The 26,866-nt window shown below is 34.3% G+C and overlaps 1 long non-coding RNA gene across 1 annotated transcript; it reads left to right on the top strand.

Moving 5' to 3' along the window:
* On the top strand, positions 1 to 26,157 carry LOC128867612 (uncharacterized). The gene is made up of 2 exons (XR_008454997.1): positions 1 to 2,495; positions 25,403 to 26,157. It is a non-coding gene; the product is annotated as an uncharacterized LOC128867612 (long non-coding RNA).
* Positions 26,158 to 26,866: the final 709 nt, after the last annotated feature.

The raw sequence follows: 26,866 nt of genomic DNA, 5'->3' as shown, positions 1-26,866 counted from the left end.
AGGGTTAAGCAATATCATATTAAAGCTCCGACGTCAATATATATGTCCTCCTGTTTCAGAGAATACACACTTTGCGAACATTTCTGTAATCGCCACAATGATCCGATAAGCCATACTTTGAGTCCATATTTGTAAAGTATATTAAATAACTAAAAAAATTCGAATAGTTCTTGCAGACTATTCGTGTATATAATGATTTCAGTAACCTTCATAATTAATTCACACATTTCACTCCAATTCATCGTCTGCCTCAAATGGTTTAAAGATTTTTCCTATAATAAAGGGTTCTACCATGAAACCAAGGTATGTGAGTTAGATTTGTCTTTCAGTTTGTCGTTATAACGAATTTTCAAACTCTCCAAATATTTTGATCGAACGCTAAAGTGAAAGGGCTTGGCAGGATATAAAACTCGTACCTTAGATTAGAATGTCGTGAAAACCTTATTTCAGATATTTAATTGTGGCTTCTCAGTAGGAAATGTATAGGTGTGTTTCGACATCGACATAAAACTTAAGAGCGCTTCCTTTGTAACATGAAGCTTAGCATCACAAATTCGAGCTGAGTGGTTACTTTATATCATCATAAATACCTAGAGCTCCAGCGTGGAACATAGGTTACTTTATATGATTAGTCGTAATTTTTACAGCTAAGCTATTGAAAATCATTCACATTCTGATAGGAAAAAATTTCTTGAGTAGCAATTGTTCAAGGCTCAAAATTTGAAGGCGGCAAGTATATAAATTTTAATCGAAAATTCTTACCACAACCTTACTCAATTTAACCTCACTGTGCGCCGCTCCAACACTCAGCTTTCTGTCTGCTGCTGCTATCTGCTGCTGAATGCTGCGCCGCTGTTCGCCTTTTTGGCGTACAACGCTCGGACAGCTGCGCGTCGTCGTTCGTCCGTAGATGTACGCCCGGTTCGTGTTGGCGAAATGAATTTTCTCTTTTTCACATTTGGGGCCAATTTTTTAGTACGAATTGTACTTTGAAGCGAATCGAAGGTGCTGAGCGGGTCTAAAAGCAAACACACATGCCTACATACCGACCGACAAAAATTTTTTTTGTGCTGTAAAGTTGTAAAATTGCAAAATTTGTGTAATTGCATTGGTAAAAAGTAGAAGAAAAATCGGCAAATCATTAAAGCCAATCAATTCGAGAAGTCGCAAGTAATTAAATTTGTGCAAAATTTGTTGGTGATTGCAGCGAAGAAAAGGAAATCGCTAGGCAAGTCGAAAAAAAGTAGCGATTGCAGAAAGCAGCTAAGGTAGCTAGCAAAAAAGCAAGTGTGCAACAACAAGTGCAACAAAGGCAAATAAGGAAAAAGCTGCAAAAAAAGAGTTACAAGCTGAATAAAAACACCACCAAACACTTGAATCACCACTAACAGCAGAGAAAAACGATTACAACAAATAACAATAATAACAACAACAACATTGAGAACAACTAGCAACAGTGTAGAGACACATACTTACATACATATGTACATAAATACAAATGTATACATGCACATACTTGTAGATACAACACACACAGCTATACAAACAGAGCAACTAACAAACTTTAAAACTCTAAAAAAAATCTAAAAATCTAAATATCACACACAACCATACACACTTGCATACAGAATAAAACCAAAACAAGCAAAAGACAAGCAAAGACAACAACAAAAACACACAAACACATTAAAAAGTGCAGTTTGCAAGCGAAAAAGTGTAATTTGTGGAAATTTGCGAAATCGTAAATCTAAAATTTCAAATTGAAAAAAATTCCCCGCAAAATACGCCATTCGAATAAGTCACACTAAAGCGAAGTGAAAAATCATCTGAAAATCTTCACTTTTCAATAGCGAGTGTAAGCATTTCTATTAGTTTGGTGCTGTTCCATACCCGCGCGCCTCGTTCGCAAGAAAATTCAATACAAATATAAAAAAGGAAATTCAGCAACCGCTTTTGGCTCCTTGGCAGAAGAAAGAGGAAGAAGCATTAGCAAAAAAAGTTGCAACTAAATTTGTGAATATTGTCGTTGCTTAGCTACGCGCGCAGCCTCCATCCATCCACCTCCTTCAATTCGTGTACGTGTGTGTATGAGCGCGCGCTCCTCATTCTGTGCATGTGTGTGAGTGTATGAGTAAGCCGAAGTTTGCAATCATTGTATTCGTGTTTGTAGTGCGAAAAGCGAAAACTCAACTAGAAAAAATTACAAAACAAAAAAAAAAATATCGTGAAAATACCAGATGAACTACAGTCGGTTTTGAATGCTTGAAATTTGAAGCTGAGTTTTTCAAGAGCTGGGAAAAGTGAGTGAGTTGTTGCTACATTTTTGTGCTTGCCACGCTAAAAACCAACCAAGAAACTCTGAAAAATCAAACCTCAAAAGGGAAAAACAAACTGATCGCCTGACCGACGGTAAAGTGAAAGTGCAACGCCAGAACGTGTAAAATAACGGTGCAATAGCAGCAGCAGTGGCAGTTAGGGAAGACGTGCTTTGAACGGTAATTGATTTATTACACTTTACCTACATACTTGAGTTACTTGCAGGTGCACATACATATTTACACCCGATATACACTCGTGTGTAAATTTGTGCACTCTGATATTGGACACAAAATTATTTAAGCAAATTGAAAAATAAAATTGAAAAAGTTTGTAGTAATTTTTTTCGATTGCTAATATGACAAGAGGTCGAAGAGTATGCGAAATAAAGGGGTTAGAGTGGGAAGGGGAGAACTTTTTTTACATTTTTACTTAGTGACTCAGTACAACAGCAAATACGAAATTTCAGTCAAGTCGGTCAATAAATCTTTAAGAAATCGGCGGGAAAACGTCAATCATCGAGAGAATTGAGTTTTGTGCTGTGATTAAGTTCCGCACTGAGCAAGTGACGTCACCATCGATCGTTAAGGAAGAGCTGCAATCATTTTTAGGCGCCTGCGGAAAGCACTGCTTTATAAAAGGACGTAGGATATTGTAGCAGGGTAGAGAATCAGTTTAAGGAGATCAGCGTGCAGGTCGATCGTTTGAGGCAAAGACGCCTTCAGATATTGCTGAAAAAGTCGAAAAAATGTCAGGAAGTTGTTCGTTTGTAAAAGAAATACAACGCAGAAATGGTTAGAGTATCATCTGTGACTATTTTTTAGTTTTAATCCATGATCATCTGGGTATGGCCAAGGCTAGTGAAATTAATATTTATGGATATATAAAATTGGCGCGCACATCCTTTGTTGGTTTTTTGGTGGAGCTCCTGCACCAATTTATGATGTGCAGCTTGATGCTCCACAAATAGGGAAACCTTTTTTGTTGTTTTTTTACGTTTAGTTAGTTAGTTAGTTTTACGTCGCCTCCGAACGATAGGTGGTTTTTTATGAGGAACATTTTCCTGGCAGGTTTATACCCGGAGATTTGCCATTGACTGCCGAGTTGCGATGCGATTAGAATAAACATTTTCCATCATTTTTCGTGCTTTCGGGTAACCCAGGTACTACCAAATGGTTGAAATGCACCAATCCATTCATCTACAGTGGCCACCACCTAAGAAGCGCGGTGCGTCGGGTACTCACGTAGGGTTCTCTATTTGTGGTGCGAGGACAGGAGCAGGATTGCAGGTGGATGTTGTTTTTTTTTTAAGTATTTAAAATTTTTTTTTTTAATTCATTGATTATAAAAAAAAAATTTTAATCAATTTTTTTGATAATAAAAAATTTTTTTTTGTCAAAAACAAAAAAAAAATGATTATACAAAATTTGTTTTTTTTTCAAATTTTTTTTTTATTATAAACTAGCGCGTTGCTACGCCAACAACTAAAATAAATTTAAGAAAACACCTTTAAAGAAAAACAGTACACAAATATTCAATTCATTCTAAACCGTTCTACTCGTATTAATTTGGTTTATTTCGAAAAAATCGGTTGAACGGGGCAAAAGTTGCTACTGTGCAGCGCCACTTGCAATGAGCCACCAACAATGAACATATTCTACAAACCTTCTCCGTGGAAAAATACATATATATGTATATACTAATTTTTATAATAATCGGTCCAGTAGTTTTTGAGTTCATCGAGGACATACAGACAAATATTCATTTTTATATATAAAGAAAATTTTTTTTTTTCAAAAAACAATGATTACAAAAAACAAAGATTAAAATTACAGAACAGAGTTGAATATGAGCAAAATTGTTATTCGAAAATGATTTTGAATTGAACTATGAGACAATGCAGAGGCACAAAAACTGTGCGGCGCCATTTATGAAATTTAAAGTGTCATAAGCGGCTGAAAACCTATCTTTAATTAAAGATAGATTTATAATTGCAATTCATTTAGCAATAATTCAGTTTTACTCATTTTTTTCCTTCCAATTAAAGTTTTTTGTGGTCCTTTGTTACCCCACGCAACCATAGGAACTTCCATAATATAATTCGAGTTTTTAAGTATTTAAAAATGTGTCTAACCTTCAGATTTTGTAAATACTAAACGCATTTTTTTCTTAATTTATAAAAAAAAAACCACTCATATTTAAATTTGAAAAATTTGACTAATTTTTTCACTCTAAAAACAAATTTCTAAATTTGTATTGAAATACTTTTAAATTAAAATTTTACTCTAATTTTGTGCATTTGGAGCTTTAGAATTTTAATTTAACATTTTTTCTAGCCTTTAAATTTTTAGAATACATCTGTTTACTTTTCTTTTTCTTAATTTCAAATTAAATTTTTAGATTAAAGTTAGATGTTTTAGAATTATAATTAAATATCTAACTTTTTTCACCCTAAATACAATTTCTAAATTACAAATCCTAAAGTTGAAAGACTTTTAAATTAAAATTTCAGTCTAACTTTTTCACTTTTGTTAAAGTATTGGACATTTTTTCTCACCCTTAAATTTTTTAAAATTTAATTTTTATCAGGCCGATAGTCTTAGTAGCTAGTGCCTATTTTTGTAATATAGTTATTTATAATTATATTTCATTATTAATAAATAAATAAATAATTTTTACGTGTTTTTAAATTTGAAAAAATTGTGTAACTTCTAATTACAATTTTTAACGACAACCTTCAATTTAAAATTTTAATCTAATTTTAATATTGTAAATGTATTTTTTTAATATTTTTTCTCTTTCTCTTACATTAAACATAATTTTTACTCATTTTTAAATTTGAAAAAGTCGACCTCTTTTTTCATATTAAAGGCAATTTTTAAGTACAGCCTTTAAATTAACTCTTTGGGGACGGAGCCGCTCGACGGGCGAGCGTCGCTGAGGGCGAGAGGTATTGGAGTGAGCAGTAAACAAAATAAATACGTTGAACATTATAAAAACTAAGGCTTTATTTAACACAAGAAAAAATTTTCATAAAATCAAAAAATAATTGTAAACAAACTGCTGTCACTGCTAATGTTGAAATGCCTGAGTGGATTCCTTATTGCACGGATTTAACTTCCACTTGACGAAGTAATGCCGTCGTCTCCCGTCTTATCAGATTTAAAGCAATATTCGTCAGAACTGTCACTACCTAACGTATCATCTCTAGATCGCTTAGCCTTCGTGCGTAGGATAAAATATATAAAAAGCCAGTTATATTTTTGTGGCAGTGACACTGAGAGACTGAATCGAAGAACTGAAATTAGTTCTGACTCTACCGTCGTCTCGCATCGTAAGTTTACATTCTAAGGAAGATAAGACTTCATCGCTAATGGCCGCTAATGTCTTTGAAAGAAAACGTGACTCTTTTACTATACTTATGCGTATCTTATCGCTCAGAGACGTCGCGAGTCTTACAGCTACGAACTAATTTGGGCAGCAAAGGGTTAAAATTTTATTCTAATTTTTCACCCTCATTGCAGATTTTAAGTAAATTAAATGAGATTAAATTTTTTCTAGCCCTTGGTTTTTTTTTTTTAAATACATCCGCTTAACTTTCTTGCTTTAAAATTAATTTTTACTTATTTTGAAATCAAAAAAAAAGATAGTTCAAATTTTTGTATATTTTTATATTTTTTATGCATAACCTTTAAATTAAATTTTTAACTTTTTCACTTCAGTTGGAGATTTTAATATGACACATTTTTTCACTTTAAGGTTTTTTTTAAATACATCTGTTAGTTTTCAGGCTTTGAAATTTTTTTATATTTTAATATTCTATTTTTTATTACCAATCTTTTTTTTCACTTCTAAATTTGCTAATTTTCTAATTTTTAAAATTTTTTTGGTCCATTTCATTCAAATTTTTTATGTAAATAAAAACAAGATTTCTAATTTTTTACATTTTATTTAGTTATCAATCTTTTTTGTTCACTTCTAAATTTTCTAATTTTTAAAAGTTATGTAAAAAAATTATGTAAATAAAAACCAAATTTCCATTTTTGTACACTTTAGTTATCAAACATTTTTTGCTCTTCTAAATTTGCTAATTTTCTAATTTTTAAATTTTTAAAATTTTTTTGGTCCCTTCTATCCAAATTTTTTAGGGTATCTTTTCAAACACCCCTTTGACAACTTATCAATTTAAATTTTACTCTAGTTTTTCTCTCTCTGGATATTTTAAGTATTTTAAATTTTTTCTACCCTTTAGATTTTTCAAATCAATCGCTTAATTTTTTTTTATTTTAATATTGAATTTTACTCATTTTTAAATTTAAATAAAATTTTCTAAGTTTTTTCACACTAAATACAATTTTTAAGAAGAACCTTTAAAGTAAAATTTTATTATAATTTTTTCACTCTAGCTTAAGTTCAAGTTTTCAGCTATTACTCACTTTTTCAACTTTAAGATTTTTAAATAATAATTTGTTAATTTAAAATTAAATTAAATTCTCCTTCTTTTCCTCTACCTTTTGCACTTTAATTACTCATCTTTATCATTCTTTTTTACTTTTAAATTTTCTGATTTTCTTTAAATTTCTTGGTCACTTCTATTAAAGTTTTTTGTAGCATCCTTTCAAATTCGTTTTATTCTCAAATTTTATTATTACTTACTTTTAAATGTTTTTATATTTTTCTAACTTTCTTGTCCAATCTGCTTAAAATTTAAGTTTCAGATGCCATTTTTATTCTTAAACAAAAAGTGTAATTTTCTACCAAAACCAACTGCCTTTAACGCCGGCATCCTTTTGTTTTCGATAGAAAGTTTGTTTCCTATTCTTCGTTTTCTCCTTCTACATATTTAATTTATCAATGTCTTGCTTTTGATTAAACTTTTTTTTCTCGCCCTGCCCCCCTTCTCCTCCCTTGTCATCAATTTTAAATTTTAATCTATTTTCTTCCCGCTGAAAACCTTTCGCCTTCGCTCGGCATCTGTTTGCTACACAAATATATAATATAATTCCGAACAACGTAGGTTTGTATGTATGTATGTATGTGCGTATGCATATGTGTGCATTTGTAGATATGTATTCTGCACCTCCTCTCACCCTGCCCGCCAGCTGAGGTTGTTTGGAAAAACTAGTTTTCTATTACAGCCGGCAGCAATTGTTGTCGAACCAGTCTGCTTGCCGTCGGCTCGAAGCGTAATGGCCAAATGAGTATCATCTAAGTTTGTGCGATTGCACGGATATATTCAAACAAAGGTATTTTAAAAACTAACCCGATGGCAGGAAAATAAAATTTGCCGTTTTATTGCAATTTTGATTGCTGGTAAAAATAATATTAAATAAGCATTTGAATAGAGTTACTTATTTGTATTGTTGTAACCACCGTTTCAATCCATTAACCCCTGGAAGACAAAAAAAAAAATGTGCGTGCCGTTCAACTACTGAACTTGACTCCACTTTTTTCTTTCTTTACATTAATTGGATAGAGAAGTTGAACCGGCGCTGAGTTCACAGAAATGGCGGTCAGATTGCAAGCCTTGCACGAAAAAGCGTTCCAGCAGAGATCTTCGTAGTTTGGACAGCATTTTTCTCTCCAAATTTCATAAGTATAGATTTTTTTGCTTAATGTGCGTAAAATCCGTCGGAACAATTTCGGCCTTGGTATCTTTCCAGTTATCAATATTCCATGTCCGCTTGCACTTACCGTCTATAAAACATGTCTTAATCTGTATCATGTTTCAGGCTGGTGGATTAGGGCTACTAGGGTGGTCTTTATTCCAAATAAGTTAGGGCTTCTTATACGAAGCTTAGAGACTTCGGGCCAGTAAGACTCAGCTCTTGTTTTTTGTAATTCTGGGGAGACATTTTTTTTTAATTTTTTTTGTTTTTCAAACAACCCTTCCTCCTTTTCTAGGAAGACTCCCTATGGGCCTATGGGCGTACATAAAATGGACAAATTCTATTCACCCATGTCTGGGTCCACCATATTTGTAGCCAGCTTCATGCTATAGGCTCGTCTTCTTATCTCTCTGTCTGTGAGGCTACGCTTTGTTGTACTGCATTGAAGTCTATCTTTTTTCTACGTAATACGTCTTCAATATATCTTTTAATCACATTCCAGTTATCCTCGCTTTTAAGCATCTTGCCGATGTCGCCAATCTGCGCCTTAAAGTCATTTCTTTCCACGAGCCATCTGTCGCAATTGAAGAATTTGTGTTCGGCGTCATCGCTCGGTGCTTCGCCATATATGCACCTGGGGCTAGTTACTTTACCCTTGGGGTATAAGTATTTCCGGAAGTATCCGTGGCCTGAGAGGAACTGAGTCATGAAATAGCCCACTTTCCGAAGCTCCTTTGAACCCATTTACCTATTGTATGAATGAGCTTCGCCTTCCATCTGCCACTCGATTCAGTGTCCCATCGGCTTTGCCACCGCTACATGGTTTGGCATCTCATATGCTTATTTACAATGAGTGTATTTCTCGCGGCTGCCGTAGCTGAATTGGTTACTTCGGGCCTACAATTCGGTAGATGCAAGTTTCAAAACTCGCTGTGCGCACGAAATATCAAAATGATAGAACACGTTTTTTCTAATACGGGTTCCCCTCAGAGTGTATTTCTGTTAAGGCTGTTCAAAAAGCTCTTCATAGAAACAACATCCAAATGCGCATCACAAGTTGAAGTATGAGCTCGGCCAAAGAACCAACAACGGATGCAGGCGCCAATCTTTATCTTTCTCGATATAAAAACAGTATTAAATTATGTCTATACAGGAGGTTGTTAAAAAACATCTACTTCAAGTGGGACTGAAGCGAGTTCTGGTGGAACTCACAAGACTTTTCTTAGAGAGCAGAGCATTTTTTCCAGAGGCCTGGAATATCACAGTTAAGATTCTAATAGTTGCTGCCAAGTGAAAGCTTACGCTACTGACATTACACTCACAGCATCGGAAGACCTTCTGTAGATTCTGAAAGTAGTGCTACAAAATAATTCCCTTTTCGTGGCCACGAACTTGAAGAAAATGGGGTGGGGCTTACGCTCCACTGAAGTGGAATGAGTTGGTATAATTTCACATAGTAATCTCGATTGGAACCGTATCATTGAAAAATATTCTAGGAAAGTGACCACCGCTCTACTCACCGGCTGTAAACTATCGTCGGATTGAAATCCATTCTATTTTGCGGTGTCACCGTTTGGTAGACAGCTCTAGAAAAGATCACATCTAGAAAGATGGATAATCGTCTACGTATATCACGGGGGTTTTGCTCTCCATCACCAAAAAGGTTCGGGAGCTTCCACTAAGTTTACCTCCGTTTGACTTATGTGGAACTTTCCAAACAAGTTTCCCTCAAGAATTCATGTGAATAATGAATTGGAAAGCTCTACGTAACTAGATTTAGGGATTACTACTGCCATCCTCGTCGACTGTTCAAAGCTAAAGAACAACATTGGCAACGCGATTTACTCAAAGGAACGCTTACTGAACCCTGTTTTACGGCGCACTGTCTACTGCGGTGCACTTCGGGTTGAATTAATAGCTGTTGAAAAGGCAATACCGCCAGCAGATACCACATCGAATTCTTTCAGAACCGCAGCCCTTTTTTTATGGAAGTGGCAAAAAGCAATTAAAGCCGAAAAGTGCGAGACTTGCCTTTCGACTTACGCACAAAAACCCCACCCCAGCCCCGTTTCTCTCCCGCGGGACGACCGTTAGGTAATACTTTACGGGAGGGGGCGTGACCTATTGCCCCTCCATGAAAATCTGCGCTGTTGTTCACAAAAACCCCACCCCAGCCCCGTTTCTCTCCCGCGGGACGACCGTTAGGTAATACTTTACGGGAGGGGGCGTGACCTATTGCCCCTCCATGAAAATCTGCGCTGTTGTTCAGTTTGGTAATTACTATTCTTGCCATATTACGGATAGCGAACCAATGTTCTTCTGAGTCCAGCATGATATCTACTAGGTTACTAATCGGAGCGCTTGTATCCATTCGGACGACAGACCCCAGTGAGGATAACCCCTAGATCTACATGCATATGTATATTCACTGCATTATGTCTCAGCTCATTATTCCAGCAAGATATTAAAAAACATTCGAAGAGATCATTTGTGTCAATGTTCCTTTCATGGGTCTTTTCCTATCAGTTAGTTGATGGTCGACAGGAGTTTGTATTCCACATTTAGAAGATTAATTCCGTGGTGGTTGTCGCTGATCGCAGGATTGCCCACCTTATGGATTGGGCAGGACACATTTAAATTCCCATCGACAGGGATTGCTTTCATTCGCCCATATTTTGCATAGGAGCTGATGCATGCGCCTTACCAGCTTCTCGTCTCCTTGTTTGAATAGTAACTGCCGGCTCCGTCGGCTTCCGAGGCTTTGTCGTTCTTTGTCCGTGTTATTGCTATTCGCACTTTGTCATGGTCATCATGCAATCAGAATTAATGAGGCAAATTTGGAGGAGATTCGGAGTTCTCATACGTCTATGCTAACTATTTGTAACATTCGATGTTTGAATAGGAATTTGTACTTCTTCCGGCCTGTCGAAGAAACGCAAGAAATTTGAAAGCCTTTCAAAGACAGTAAGCCATTTAAGACATTTTTAGAAAATCATTTCTTGCTTTTCCTTGCATTTTACCTTTTTAAAATGTTCAAGTTTGGTTGAGTAAATTAATTAACTCCCACACACAATCAGTTACGCCAACTGCACAGCAGATTGAATTTTGATAAACGCACTTGTGAAAATTTCAAATTCACGAAGGAATCTTAACTTCTCTTCAAAACTCTTCGTGCGCAGTAATTTCTCTTGCATTTGGGAGAGTTGCACTCACGCGCGTACCCTCTCTTCCGCGCTCTTCAAAAGTGCATTGGTAAAAAACAAAATAACAAAAAACTATAGCAACCCCAGCTGCCTGAACGAACAAAGGGGTAAAATTCAGGGGAAAGAGGAATGAAAGTAGGAAAGTGGAAGAACTGTAGACGAAAACACAACAGCGGTGGAGGCGGAAAAAGCTGGTTGAAGGAATTCTGCTGAAGAAGTAGTGCATGGTGGAAAGCGTAATGAAGAAAATTGTGCGTTGAATAAATCAACGAGTATTTCGAGCATTCGCTTCTCGCGGGTGTAAAACTCGTTCGTTAAACTCTTTGCCTGTTACAATTTTCGGCGTCTGCTTTTTCATGGCAAGTAGACACATACATATACATATACATGTACAAGTACAATATGTTTGGAAATTTTGAGGGGCCTGCACAAACAGTGGTCTTCGTTGTGCGTCGAATGAGAGCGTACTTTCAAATGCCAAAACACGCTCGCAATGCCACCCTCTTTGGCATTCTTTTACGACAATATGGAAATTTTCATATTAGTGTTTGAGCAGCGCTCCTTGCAACCCTTAAAGTTATTGGTTGGTATTCGTGGCTTACTTGGCGTGCATATGGAAAAGCTCTCTAGCGGTGGTGCTCGCTCTAACTTCGGCTTGTCCTCGGCACTGATAACGGTAGTTGCTGCGCGCACTACTCTCGCGCTATAATTTTTCCATGGAATACACTACTCCCACTAATACCGTTGTCTAACAAACGCGCATTCCCACCCCTCCAGCCCACTAAGCTAACACGCTGTCTGCATGCAGATACATTTGTATGTATGTATGTATGCACGGCTTTGGGGGTTGCTTTGCCAACTCCGTAGTGCCTGTTTCTGTTTAATGTTGCCTGCTTCGCTTACTGCGCAGACTCCACTTTCGCCACAAGAGCCAGTCAGTGCTCTGCTGCAGCAGTGGCAGCGGCAGCGCTTGAAAAACTATGCAGCTTTGCCCTTTTCGCGTCGGCTGTGCATTTCGGAACAGTGGATACCACAATCCAGAAAAGTGCCAGCAACGCCGTCAAGCAGACGCAATCTTCGAGCAAACTTCTTCCTCGCTAAATTCAGCAGCTACAACAGTTAAGAGTGGTTCGCAAATCCGGAAAAGTGAGCAAAGCTAAAAAAAAATTAAAAAAATTCAGCGTAGAAAACGCATACGTGAGCAATAAGCGAAATTCTACTTTGCGTGGTTAGAGTTTTTGAAAAACAAAAAAAAAATACAAACAAATTGGTAAAGAAATCATTACCAAGCTGAAATTTTTGAAATTTGAGTCGTCAAAAAGTTGATTACAAAAAATAATAAAAATTTCTCATTGACCACGTAGCAGGCCTTGAAAGTTTTGCCGCTGTCTAAAATTTAATTCAATTGCGATTGAAACAAAAAAACAAAAAGTTGTACAAAAAAAGTTGAACTCTTTCGCTGCAGTTGACGGAAAAAGTAAAATTTTCACTTAAATACAAATCGCAAGGGCAAACAACTTTGCAAATTCGACAACGCAATTTTTGCTCCAAATAAAAAGTGAGTATTTAGCGTACATGAAGTAGGAAATCGAATTGTGGAATTCTGGAACTGCAGATTTTTTGTTACTTTCCACCTTTTCGCGTGTGAGACACAACGAATAAGTGTGGAAGGCGAAAAGTGGTTGAATGCAATAAAAACGAGGAAACTTTGTGATTTTCTATATGCTCGCGGCGGATGTCTGTTTTGTGTTTGTGTGTGCATGTGTGGGTTTGTTAGTTTGTGAAAAAGCGAGACAAGTTTGAATAAGAGAGAAAGGGCAGAGGATTCATAGAAAGCGGAAAAGCAAAGAAGGGTTGATTAAAATGCCTAAATATGCAAAATATAGAGATTATAAATAATTTACTACCAATGACATTAATTTAACAAATCCAAAATATATAAAATGAGAGATGAAATTATTAAAGTGAAGACACGAAGAAAGTCGCAAAAAGCAAAATGAGAAGAATTTTCGGTTCGCAGGAAATGGCTGGCGAACAGTGCCATAAAACGCAAATATGCTGCCAAGTGGCACAAAAAATTTGGAAAACTTAAAAATTTTGCCTCAATGGGATAAGACAAATTGAATATTTAAAATAAAACATTGGTACTAATTGATATTGCAACTAAATATAAAAAAAAAATTATTTACTATGAAAATATAAAAAAAATTATCTTTTTTAAAAAGCAAAGAAAATTAAAAAAAAAATTATTTCAAGAAAATTGATATTCAACTAAATATGAAAAAAATGTATTTCCTATGGAAATATAAAAAAATGGTTCTTAAAAAGCAAAGAAAATTAAAAAAATTTAATTTCAAGAAAATCGATATTCAACTAAATATGAAAAAAATTTATTTCCTATGAAAACATAACAAAATTATATTAAAAAAAACAAAGAAAGAAAAAAAGAAGAAAAAATTTAATTTCAGGAAAATTGATATCAAAATTATGTTTTTTAAAAAGCAAAGAAAATTAAAAAAATTTAATTTCAAGAAAATTGATATTCAATTAAATATGAAAAAAATTATCTCCTATGAAAATATAAAAAAATTATGTTTCTTAAAATGCAAAGAAAATTAAAAAAAATTAATTTCAAGAAAACTTTAAAGAAAACAGTATTATTTGCTACTATAATAATATTAAATTTCTCTGTAAGAAAAAAATTGCACCAGTTAGTTTAAAAAAGTCTCAAACCTTAAAATTCTGCATTATCCGTTTTTAAAGAATTCATTTCTGTATACTTTTACGAAGTTAATGTTAATTAAAAAGCATTGAAAGTTATAAAAAAATGTAATATGTATGAAAATTTAAAAGAAAATGATAAAAAATTAGAGAATTAAAAATTTTTTCAACCAAATATGTTTCAAAAAATCCATGCAAATTTCTAAAAATGTCTAAAACTGCTAATCGACTCAAAAATTATATCAGGCTTTCAAATTATGCATCAGCTGTTTTTATTTTATTAATTTCTGTCAACTTTTAATAGGCTAGGGGTAGTCAGAAGCCCGAAAAAATTATGATTTTCAATCATTTTCTTTTCCTAGTCAATTGTTTTATTTTACAAAAATAAAAACATAACATTAATACATCATGTTTCCACTTGAATTTAGCAAACCTTCAAAAAAAAAAAATTATTAATTGTAAAAGTTATCGCTGTTTGTGTGGAACCCGTTTCTTCAGAAGTCCCTTGCGATGACCATCACAAGTCCTTGGAGATTCATCTCAAATCAATCGGACAAGAGAAATTTGTTTTATTTATAGGTAATCTTGTGCCTGATCGAAGCTTTTTTTTCAAAATTAAATTTAAATCCATGCGAATTTCGAAAAATGCCTAAAACGCCAAAAAAGCTCTAAAAAAGCTATCAAGTTTCAAAATTTTGCACCAGCGGTTTTTAAACGAATTAATTTCTTTATTAAAAAGCAGGGAAAATTCTAAAATAATTCATATATTTCCATTTATGAAAATTTAAAATAAAAAGATAAAAATAAAATGAGAAAAAAACATATTTAAACTTTTTTAAACGAAATATGGGGGAAAAAATGCATAAAACGCTAAAGAAAATACTGCCAATTGGCTCAAAAAAGCTGTGAAACTCTAAAAATTTGTTCAGCGATTTTTAAAAGAACTAACTTTTTTGAGCTTTTGAAAAATTATATTTATTAAAAAAAGAGAATATTCTAAAATAATTCATATATCTTAAAGCTTAAAAGAAACAAAAGGAAAAACAAATTAAGAAATTTTATTTTAACAAAATATGTAAAAAAATTCTATGCAAATTTCTATGTAAAAAAGGAAAGGAAATGCTGCCAGTTTCTTCGAAAAAAGTTTCAAACTTCAAAATTTTACATTCTGCGATTGGCACATTGCGCACAGCCCAGAATCTTGCTAGATGCTGAACTTAGCTGTATTATTTCTAGTGGGTTTCTGTGTACTTTTAAGAAATATTTTTTTTTATGTGACCTGGTCTACGAAAAGGTACCTTACGTGCGAAAACGAGTTTTCGAGAAAACAGCAGTTAAATTTTAATTTTCTAAAAACCCTTGTAACTTTTTTAAATATTAATATTTTTCAATCCGGTTTGGCTTATTTTCTTCAGCATAGATCACAGTATCAATAAAATCACAGAAGCAGTGAAAAACATTTTTTTATCTATATATATAAAAAGAAGTTACATTTCCTTGGTAATCTTATAACTCAAGAACCGCCAAACCGATTGACACGAAAATTTTAGAGTTCTTTTCTATCTTTGCGGAGGTGGTTTGTGTGAAGTTTGATTGAAATCGGTGCAGCCGTTCCTGAGTTATGACATTTTATGTGATTAGAAAGTGAAGAAAATCGTGTTCGACGAAATTAAGTGGAAAGACAACGCACAGACGGAGAAATCAGTCGGTTAATAGTGAAGCACCAAGAAACCGTCGTGGGCGTACGTCCGTTTATGATATACGTCAAATGGACCACGCGTATTTCAATTACGATGCCACCATTGATTACAGCATGCATGCCTACATTGGCAAAATGAATATAGAATGTATACATTGCAAAGCAATTAAATTCAGAAACTAAACGCCTGGTATGTGCTGTGCTGGTGGGAAAGTCAAATTGCCGGTGCTAGAACTTCCGCCAGAACCTTTGCATTCATTGGTTTTTGGCAATTCACCAACGTCGAAGCATTTCCTCTTAAACATTAAAAAATACAATTCATGCTTTCAAATCACATCTTTTGGAGCTACAAATATTATAAGAGATGGATTTTTGCCGACGTTTAAGGTTATTACTTCGTTTGGAATAAACAATATCGTATTTAATTTATGTGCCGTCCCTGTGTTGGATGTTTTTAAAAATTCAGATCCGTTATCTACATATATTTCTCGAACTTTACAGATTCAAGGTCAAATATACCATAAAGCTGGGTCTTTGCTACTATTCCCAGATGGTGACCATCAATTTTTGCAAATATATTTTATTGGTGATGAGAATCGTGAATTAGATCAGCGCTGTGCAAATAAATAAATAAGAAAAAGTTAATGCAAATCGCAGAAATCGTTTTAAAAAATAAGTTAGCTTTTGTATTTTCGTATTTGTACTTTTCTCTTTTTTTACTTTTAACAAACTTTTAAACAAATTTTGACTTTCTGGTTTTCACCATTTTAAAGAGCCTTCCACACACTATTCAACAAAAAAGTGAAAAATGATTTTTTGACACGTAAGGTACCTTTTCATAGACCAGGTCACATATATGAAAACTTAAAAAAAAAAAATTAACAAAAAAATTAACAAATTTAAAAATTTTCTCTTAACAAAATATGAAAAACATAATCCATGCAAATTTCGAGAAATATCTGAAACGCTAAAGGAAATGCTGCCAAATGACTCTAAAAAAGCTGCAAACCTTAAAAGAAAGGCATACGAGGAATTGTGAACAGAATATAAAGTTGTTGTTGTTTCTATGAAAATTTATAAAAATACGTTAATATTGAAATCACAATGGATCGGCAACGGTATAAGTGATTGGTTTGAAGGCCAACTGCCACTTCTACGTTAATACTGAAAAGTAAAACTAAAAAAAATATTTACGAATATCAAAAAAACCGAAAATATACGAAAACTCACGGAAATTGCTGTCAGTTGGCTCAAAAAATGCATCTAATTTATTTAAAGCGAATGCAGAGTATAAAAAATTAAATTTCCATCAAAATTAAGAAAAAAAGCGTAAATATTGAAATGCCTTTAACAAAGAACCAATTAGAGGCATGTTTGCCCCTTTCTTAGCTAGATGATCAGCCATTTCGTTTCCCTCATATCCCTCATGTCCAGGAACCCAACGAAATAATATTGTGTTAAAGTTCCCCTTAATATTTGTATCAATAAAAAGTATCAAAAATTTGCAGGGTCTGCAAAAAGTCTCAAAAATGTTGCAGCATATAAAAATTGGTTTTGAATATTGACAAAACCTTTAAGCTTAGAATGCAAAGTGTAACAAAATATTTTCTTTGAAAGTACTTTTAAATTTATTGATCTAAAAACTTGTACCCATATTATGCTATCTTTGTATTAGTAAAAAATATTTATTTGGAAAGGAGCTCAGCTGTATCTTCGAGAGCTCCTCTCAAAAAAAACCTTTTGCGGCGACCACTACATCTCTGAACTGGATCCTCTGAAATTAAAAAACCAAACAGATTTCGTTAAAGTAATGTTAAATCTAATAATTAATCGAAGGAATAAGCAAAATAATTTGTGTTGGCAAAATGGCGGTTTCTCAAAAAACAAAAACAAAAAACAAGAATTAGCAAAAACATATTTTTCAGTAGCTGACATATTTTTTTAAATTAATAAAACAAAAATTAATTACAGTAATAAAATTAAAATAAATTAAATTAAAAAAAAATTAATTCCGAAAAGAAACCTGAATAAAAAAAAGAATTGATTACAGAATCACAAAAAAAATTGTTAAAAATTTATTATAAAACCAAAATTGTACATAAAAAAATTTATTACAAGCAAAAAAAGAATTTATTAAAAAACAAAACTTTCCTTAAAAAAATTTTTTTACAAACAAAAAAGAATTTATTACAATGACAAAAAAGTTGTATTAAAAACAAATTTGTTGCAAAAAAAGCAAAGAATTTTAATGTTTGAAGATTATTTCATGCAAATGTTGACCGCGACTGCGCCTCAAATGGTCCATCCGCTAAGTCCAATTTTAGCATTCTCTTTCCAATGTTTCGGCCGATATCTCACATATAAATGCTTTAATGTTGTCTTCCAATGCGTTAATTGAAGCAAGCTTGTGCTTTAACATAGCCCCACAAAAAATAATCTAAAGGCGTTATATCGCACGATCTGGGTGGCCAATTGACAGGTCCCGACCGTGAAATAAAATGTTCACCGAACTCGCCTCTCAACAAGTCCATTGTTACGCGTGCTGTGTGGCATGTGGCACCGTCTTGCTGAAACCACATGTCATGCAAGTCAAGCTCTTGCATTCTGGGCAAAAAGAAGTTGGATACCATTTCACGGTAGCGCTCACCATTCACAGTTACGTTACGATTCGCAGTATCTTTGAAGAAGTACGGTCCAATGATACCTCCAGCCCATAAACCGCACCAAACTGTGACCGTTTTTGGATACATTGGTAGCTCTTGCAATTCTTCTGGCTGATCTTCATTCCAAAATCGACAATTCTGTTTAATTACTTACCCATTGATCCAAAAATGCGCTTCGTCGATGAACACAATTTTTCGACTTTAAACTTTCTTAACAGAACACGCATTTTTATAATAAAATTTAATGATTTGCAAGCGTTGTTCGTTTGTAAGACGATTCATGGTTAAATTATAGACCAAACTGAAGATGTTTGATAGTGGAACAAAACACGAAACGTGCGTCAGCTGTTTAAACCAACTGTTTAAAAAGATAATAGCTAAAAAATCACCCTTTGTTTTACAAAGAGAAAACATGCATGACACAAAACTCATTTGAAAAGAAGGTCTAGGATATATAAAATTATCTTTGTAGAAAAATTTTGAAAAAATTGTAAAATTTGCTAAACAACGCAACTTAATTTTGATTTTTTCAATGAGAAAAAAGTTTGTATAAATTTACATTTATTTAAAGTAAATAAAAAAAGAAGTAACCTTAACCAAAAGTTTAAGGAATATTTTTGTCAGAAAATAAAGTTTTGTGCTTAAAATTTATAAAAATTGAGCCAAAATTGTGTAATTTTATATTTTGAAAGAAAAACAAAAATTAAAAATATTTTGAAAAAATTTAATAATATTAGAAATGCTAACAATATTAGAAATTTTAAATGCAAAAGTTAGATTTTCGTACTACTATTTCCATGACAGTAGCTGCGTGTCTATCAAAGTTTCTAAGATAAGATAAGGTATGATAAGTGAATGTAATGGGGTAACACAAGAAAGGACGCTTGTGCAAACTACTTATATGATACCCATTATATTATGATATTACGTCTATAATACACAAAATACCAGCTACGCTCAGATTAAAAAAAAATATATCAAACGTTCCGTAGTAAGCGCATGCGGTCAGGTTACGTATGACCGGCGACCTCGTGTGCTGCAATTCCGTAGGAGCTAAGTGCATAGCAGCATTGTGTTTTTCCATTCACTGAAGCTAACAGATCAGATAGAGCCTTAAGGGCTGCTTGGCTTTCTGTTAAAGTTAACTGTAAAAGTGCCTTTTAAATCCTTCCCGAGTGAAAGCTGCCTGAAACAATGTAGCTCGTTTACTCTCATCGCAGTAGAGTTTTCTGAAGTGTTTGTGTCAGAAATCTGCTAATTTTTTAACTCCGAGATTCTTCACATAATGACTTCTAGGCATAAGCCTTCTCACAATGCCCCACCAGGTACAATATTTCGAAGCTCTGGTACTTGCATAAGTAACCGAAGAGAAGGGATTTCTAAAAGTGACTTCATCACTGCCAAGTTATAATCAATTCTATGAGCTATGATCGGGAGATCAGTTAAGGTAGTAGTCTGATCAAATACTCATTTTTTATAGATATTTTTTAGACTTTGTTTTTAAGAAAATAAAATTATAGTATGTTATTATTGACATCAAATAGTATAGAAATCAATTTTTTTTTACATATTTTTTGTAGTAGGGTGGCATCAAAGTAAGCGTCTTAAAAAAAGATAGGTGCTTATCAACAGGATTTTGACTTTTCAGCAGATCTGAAACGAAAAAGTTAAACTGATTATTATTCTGTAGGCTTGCCATTCTGGCAGGTGCTTCTTTCGTTTCTTTTCAGTCCTAACTATCCATACTACAGTCTGATTTCCACCCGGAAACATACCTTGTTTTAAAAGACCGCCATTTTGTTATTTTTCAAAAAAATTTTCCCATTGTAGCACCTGCCAGAAAAACACTCTGCGGTTTATGCACCTCAGGTATGATGATCTGCAATTGCAATCAGACGAGTTTTCATACGTAAAAGTCATCATATTAATTTCCTGTCCTGTCAAGAAGTCTGCTGTCATTTCATTTTTATTTGTGCAAATAAATTCTGAACTTCCACTGAACTTAACAATACATTCTTTCCCGTGAAGCCAGTAGAAACGAGGCTCAGCTTCTATTTTCTTGAGAACGGAAGGCGGAAAATACATCGAAGTATTCCTTGGCACCTCAATTCGCGACCGATCATACGAAGAGTCGCGCTTTTCAAGCCGGAAGGCGAACGGCTGACTGGTGTATTCCAAAGATGTAAGTTGTTGCACTCAACATTACCGCGAAAGCAGAAATGATGCCTCGGCAGTTTTTCCACATTTCTAGTAAGGGTAACTCAAGCAGCTCGTTCGCCTTTCTTCCTTGGCCGTCACTTGACACTGTGGGACCCTTGACTAGGTGGGTCTGAAACCATATTTCATATAAACGTCGTATGCCTACAAAGTGGTATTTTTTGCGCGTATCTGCCATATTAAGACTCTCTCACACCACTTCGTTTTAGAAAAAATGTTTCCCCTCTTATGAAAGACCAGACATTCGTCAATTGAAATTCTGCCTACGATTGTTACAGCAACATATTATTGTGTGGCATTTTTACTCGGTTACCCAAAGGTAATTTTAAGATGTAAAAAATAAAAAGCTTGATTTGTTTATTTATACCCCGCAAACCTTAGCGCACTTCACTTGAAGGGTTGGTTTGGTATGTACCATGAATATATGGGTAGAAGACTCATAGCAGTGTCGTTAGCTGAAATTGAGTCGCACAAAGCTTCATGCTGCATGCCATCAAGCATTCATTCGATCAAGCTTTAGTTACATTATTTCAATTATTCTTTATGCTTTCGTGCTCGCATACATATTTTGCGTATAATTTTCCTCCAACGCCATCAGCTCTTTTTCGCTTCAATCTTAGATTTTCCTGCTATCAGCTCCACATTTTATTCCACTACACAATCAGCTCTTCCTTCGGCCAAAACATCCATCAATCTATTCACCGTCGCTTCTAACAACATTTCGTTGCCTGTGTTTTTGCATTGTCTTGCCATTCGTGCTTTCACTCGTTTCACCCCGCTTTAGCTTACCTTACCTCATTTCGCCATCATCTGCTTCCTAACATTACACATTTCTTTGCTTGCGTTCAACTAGCACTAGCATTCGTTTTTCTGCGCTCTCCGCAGTGGTCTTGTCTGGCATAACCGCCCACCACCTCCTCACTTTGTTTTTTCCACTTCGATCTATTTGCTTTCTGCCTTCTCCATCATTTTCCGCCTATCTGAAGTTATTACTTTTTGGTGTTTTATTTCATTTGATTGTGTTTGGCCGCCCCCTCCACTCTCTGTAGCTAGCTGTGTGCTATTGACGCTGCGCCAGCGCTCATCAGCCGTTGGAGGGTTGTTTTTTTGCCACCCTCCATCCATTAGTTTTTTCTCTTGCGCATTTTCATCACGCTTTCGCCTTTGCTTTGTCGTCTAGGCAATGTTTTTCTTCCATTTATTTTGTAATTATCGTCTGCTTTGCTTTATGTTGCCACTATTCGAATGTTGCCAACTATTTGAAAGTAACTACATTCACGCTGGGTTGCGATTTCCCTTTGGCTTTTCCGTCGGTGTAGTCGATGAGTGGTAAACAATTTTCGTTTCGAAATTGAAATAGATTTTTTCAATGGTCTCCCTTGGCAGAGATGTGCGAATGTTGGGAATTGAAGACTAATTGAAATCGAAATAGAAAATTAGATACTAAAACTAATATTTTTTAGAAGTTTGGTTTGTTGCTTAAGCCCATATTTTTGAGATATTATATTTTGTGCTTACCATTTCACTTACATTGCACCCATGTCTGCTATTCTCAAATGACTTATGAAATAATTATTTGAAAGCACAAAAACTGCTTGCGTCTTATAATCAGCCGTTTACTGGAGAGTTCACCCACGATTTCGCTCATATTACGCGCATTGGAGAAGCGAGTCTGAGTCAGTAAAGCCATAGTGAACAGCTCGTTAAAGATTCGACCTCAAAGCCCAAAAACCCTAGCGCTGTTCCCATTAAATTTTTTAAGACAATTCTTTGCGCTTAACCAATTCCATGCCAGCTAAAGCCCACGAGTCACTGGCCAAATATTTGATGGATCCACCTTACTAAAACTGCTTCATTAGTTTGCTCTAATCACGACAATTCTTATAAGACTTATGAGATGAGCAGTTAACCCAGTTTGGGTTAAAATGTGGACTAACCTATTAGCTCGGTTGACAGTAAACCCAAACGACCTTCGAGATTAGCCCTAAGTTGTTTTTATTAAGGGAGCTGGTGCCGTTCTTGGTACTGTTACCGCTCCACTTGTACTGCTCATGTCGGTGATTGTACTTGAAATCGGTATATCCAACACGTAACTGGTCATGTCAGAATTTTTTTAAAATGCGATGTACAGTTAAAAAAATTGGTATACTCATAAGGTATTGCGACAAATGAGAAGTCAGCGGTCGCTTCTGTGATACAGAAGCACAATACCAGCTACTTCTAAACTTTTCCAACTATCTAACTCATGACGGGGGCCGCCATAGCCGAACAGGTTGGTGCATGAATGACAACCAGGTTCGAAACCTCAGGTATGAAACATCAACTAATAGAAAAAGTTGTTTCCAATAGCGGTCAGCCCTCGGTACGCAATGGTTTTCCTTCGAATGAATATGAATGAAAAACTATTCTTAAAAATCATCTACTGTGGTCTTTCTCCATTTGATTGAAAAAACATTAAGATACGCACCACAAATGGGAGGAAGAACTCCGTCAAATACCAAACAAGGAGTAAGCGCCAATTGTATATAAAGGGTCTTTAAAAAGTGATGCCTAGATGTACGTAGTAAATAATTCCTGCACGATACTTTTTTGATATCTTTGACATTTCTAAAGTAGATAGATGACCGATTTTAACATGGATGCTTACGCGATGGAACAATGCGTTAAAACTCTTGAAACTTTTTATGAAAATGGTTGATCTTTAAGAACAACAAGTCGAAAAATTCGTAATTTTTTTGGTGGAAATAAACGTCCGAATGAGTCGATAATTCAATTCAACGGTTGATGAAATAATTTGAAGAAGTTGGTTCTGTCCTTATGTAAGTCATGTCTTCTTCAAACCTGGTTGCCCTGCTAGTACACTAAATTTTTAGAAGCAGCAGAGCAGCAAAGAGCTTTCGTTTCACAGTAAAGAGCTTTCGCTTCAAACCAAGAAGCTTTCATTTTGAAGAAGAAAGTTTTTGTTTCCATTTAAAGCAATTTAAAGGCCTGCTTATAGTTGGAATATGTATATAATTAAAATTTCAAGGCAATTTAAAAAATTGCATTACCTTTTGGAAACCTTGGAAAAAAAGATCTACTCCAATCTATTTTAACTTTAATTTTTTTTAGCATCAATCTATTTTAATTTATGATTATTTGGGAGTATAAATATTTTTTTTATTTTTAATTTAATGGGTTTTAGCGCTGGTTTATCGATCTGTGTGAGCAAGCTATAGCTAAGAGAAATGCCGAGCATTCGTTATGTGGAAGAAAATGCAAAACATCTTCAATAAAAAAAAAAAAATCAAAAATCAATGCGTATTTTGTGCTACTTTAAACTTGCATTTAATTATAGAAAATTTAATGAGCTACAAAACTGTATATCCAGAATTTATGTTGATGCATTTTCTTCCATACGAAAAACTTCGAAATATGCGTTTTATATAGAAGAAAAATCTGAAAATGGTATGCAAAAAAAAAAAGGAAAAACTCAACGACATTTTAAGCGACTTCAGATTTCCAATTATTAAGCTTTGATTTAATTTTTTTTTAATTTGTAAAATTTTGTGAATTTTCTGCAAAGTTTAGAACTTTGATTTTTGTTATGAAAGTAAACATCTTATCTCTTTATCTCTTTCTCTGATACTTTTCTCCTTTCCCCTTGACTATCTACCCTCTTTCTAGAGCTCTAAATACAATGGTCTTTTTAGCCTGAGTACTTTAGGAGCCACCAAATCTCTTGGTGCTCCTTGGCTCGACCAATTTAAATGTCAACAATATTTTTATAAAAAATAATTTTAAAAAATTTGTCATGAAAAATGCTGTGTATATTGTAAAAAAAGGCCTAATTATGTGAGCGTATGTATATGCATTTGTAGAAGGTGGCGCAAAATTAATCACCCTATCGGAAGATATACCTATAATTTTTGCAAATGGCTTCGTACGTCAATCATAGTTGACACTTGTGAACTAGACAGCTGTAGTATAGAAACAGACAAGCAATGGAGCGAGTAAAAATCAAAACAAAAATTTGCATTGTAAATTCCATTACGAAATTAAATTCTTTTTTATTTAGCAGAAAAATTATTGAAAAACGAAATTGGATAATTAATTTTGCGTCCATTTCAAAGTGGTATTTTTTTTTCGATTTAATAAAAAAAAATTCAAACGAAAAATTGGATGATTAAATTTGCGCCTCTTGTATAAGTACATTAAATTTTTATTTGAATTACATTTGGTTTATTTAAGTTTTTGTACCAATGCGCATACGCATATAAATACTCGTATGAATAATTTTCTGAAATTCAATTTTTCGATTTTCAAAAATATAGTAATTTGTTACGATAATTTGCATTATGTAGATTTATCAAAATTTTTGTAATATTTTTGTTTAAAAAAGATTTCTAATTTTTTTTAAAGGATTTTTAATTTTGTGGTTCAAAAGGATTTTTAATTTTTTGTTCAAAAAAGGATTTGTAATTTCCTGTTTAAAAAGTGATTTTTAATTTCTTTTTAAAAAAAGAATTTGTAATTTTTTGTGTTAAAAAGAGTTTCTAATTTTTTGTTTAAAAAGGATTTTTAATTTCTTGCTTAAACAATTTTTAATTTCTTGTTAAAGAAAGAATTTTTAATTTTTTGTTTAAAAAATGATTTTAAATATTTTTTTAAAAACGTATTTTTAGTTTTCTGTTATAAAAAGGGTTTTTAATTTCTTACTTGAAAAAGTTTTAATTTCTTAAAAGAAATTTTAATTTCTGTTAAAGAAAGGATTTTTAATTTCTTGTTTAAAAAGTGATTTTTTATATTTTTTTAAAAAGGCATTTCTAATTTCTTGTTTAAGAAGGGATTTTTAATTTTTTGTACAAAAAAGGATTTTTAATTTCTGGTACAAGTGGCAATAATGTACCATAACTCGCAAAAAGGAAAACATAATGAAACTAATAACTGTATTTTTCACTTTTTCTCTCTTTCATTCGTTCGTACGCTAAACAGCTGATCCAAACAAGCAAGCAGACAAAGGTGGCACTAACAGCAGCAGCAGCAGAAGCAGCAGCAAATCAAGCCAGACATCAACCAATCAGTTATACCAACGACAAAGGAGTTAGAAAAGCAGAAGTTGCATATACGCCGACAACGACGTCGCTTCAAAGAAGAATTAACAAAAGTGATTAGAAAAATCTGTGACAGAGTGGAAATTCTGTGCGAATTCTCTATTAAAAGTGTTTTAAGCGAATAAAGTCCACTACAAAGCGCTGCGCAAAGGCCAACAAAGCAAAAAAGCCAAAACAGCGTTCGGCCTACAAAAACCGGAAGCCAAGCGTCCAAGCTAGCCAGCCAGCCAGCCAGCCAGCGAGCCATCAAAGTTCATTGAGAAGCGCTCCACGTAGCGTTCACGCATATTTTCAGTCGCGTTGTGCCGCGTTCAGCAGTAGCGCTGGAATACTTTATTTCACCCCCCGGTCCAATAAACGTCGCCAAAATAATTCACCAACAAACCATCACCGACATCAACTTCGCAACGGCGACCACAATGCCATATAACGGCGCCAGCAATGGCAGTGGTGGTGGCGGTGGCGGAGGTGGTGGCGGTATAAGTGATGGGCCGCAGAACAAGAAGATACGCACCGGTGTACAGCAGCCGGGCGAAACGGATGCACATCTGCATGCAAGGGTAAGTGGTAGTAGCATAGAAAGAATTTAAAAGAAAAGAAAACGAAAGAAGAAAAAAAAAACAAAAAGAAAACAAATGAGTAGTTTTAAAACTTGAGAACTTTGCGGGTTGAAAACTTTACAGAAAGTTTCTAAAATTTTTTCTATTTATTTTGTCTCGCGAGTGGTTTGCACGTTGTAATTATGGCTATCAAAAGTTGCAGTTACAGTCATATCTGCTGTTGGGCTGCTGCCGTGCTGTTTGGCAAATGGCGTTTGTCAGCTCAAAGCAAAGCGTAAAGCACAAACAACTCCCACACCAACAACCAGCATTTACCTTTTTCGCGTCGCATTTGCCCTGCTAATACCGGTAGTTGAAGTGTAGTGAAGTTGTTTCTACTATATGACTGATAAAGGCTTTGCCTACTTTTGGGGGTTGTTAAAAATCGATTTTCAGCTGTTCGGAAGTTTTAACTCGCGGCCAGTGCTTCGCTGATAGCGTTCGAAAAACAATTTATAGTGTGTGTGTACCCACATACATATGTACTTGTATGTGGAGCGATAAGAAAATGCGTCTAATAATATGCTACGTCAGGCAGTAGATAACACGAACATTTTCTGTGTTTTCACATTTTGACCATTTTTACAAATTTTCGCAATTTGGCAACACTCTGCGCACAGCGAAATTGCCAACTAGTGGCCACACGGCATGCAAGCAATATGTATTTCAAATTTACATAGATACTAGACATAGTTTGTGCACCAACAAGTATGCAATCGTCGTTAGCGCTCTCCCAGCACTAAATA

The sequence above is a fragment of the Anastrepha ludens genome, chromosome 6, assembly GCF_028408465.1.
Source record: "Anastrepha ludens isolate Willacy chromosome 6, idAnaLude1.1, whole genome shotgun sequence".
Lineage (NCBI taxonomy): Eukaryota > Metazoa > Arthropoda > Insecta > Diptera > Tephritidae > Anastrepha > Anastrepha ludens.
The sequence above is the reverse complement of the archived record's forward strand: the minus strand, read 5'-3'. Positions and strand labels throughout refer to the sequence as shown.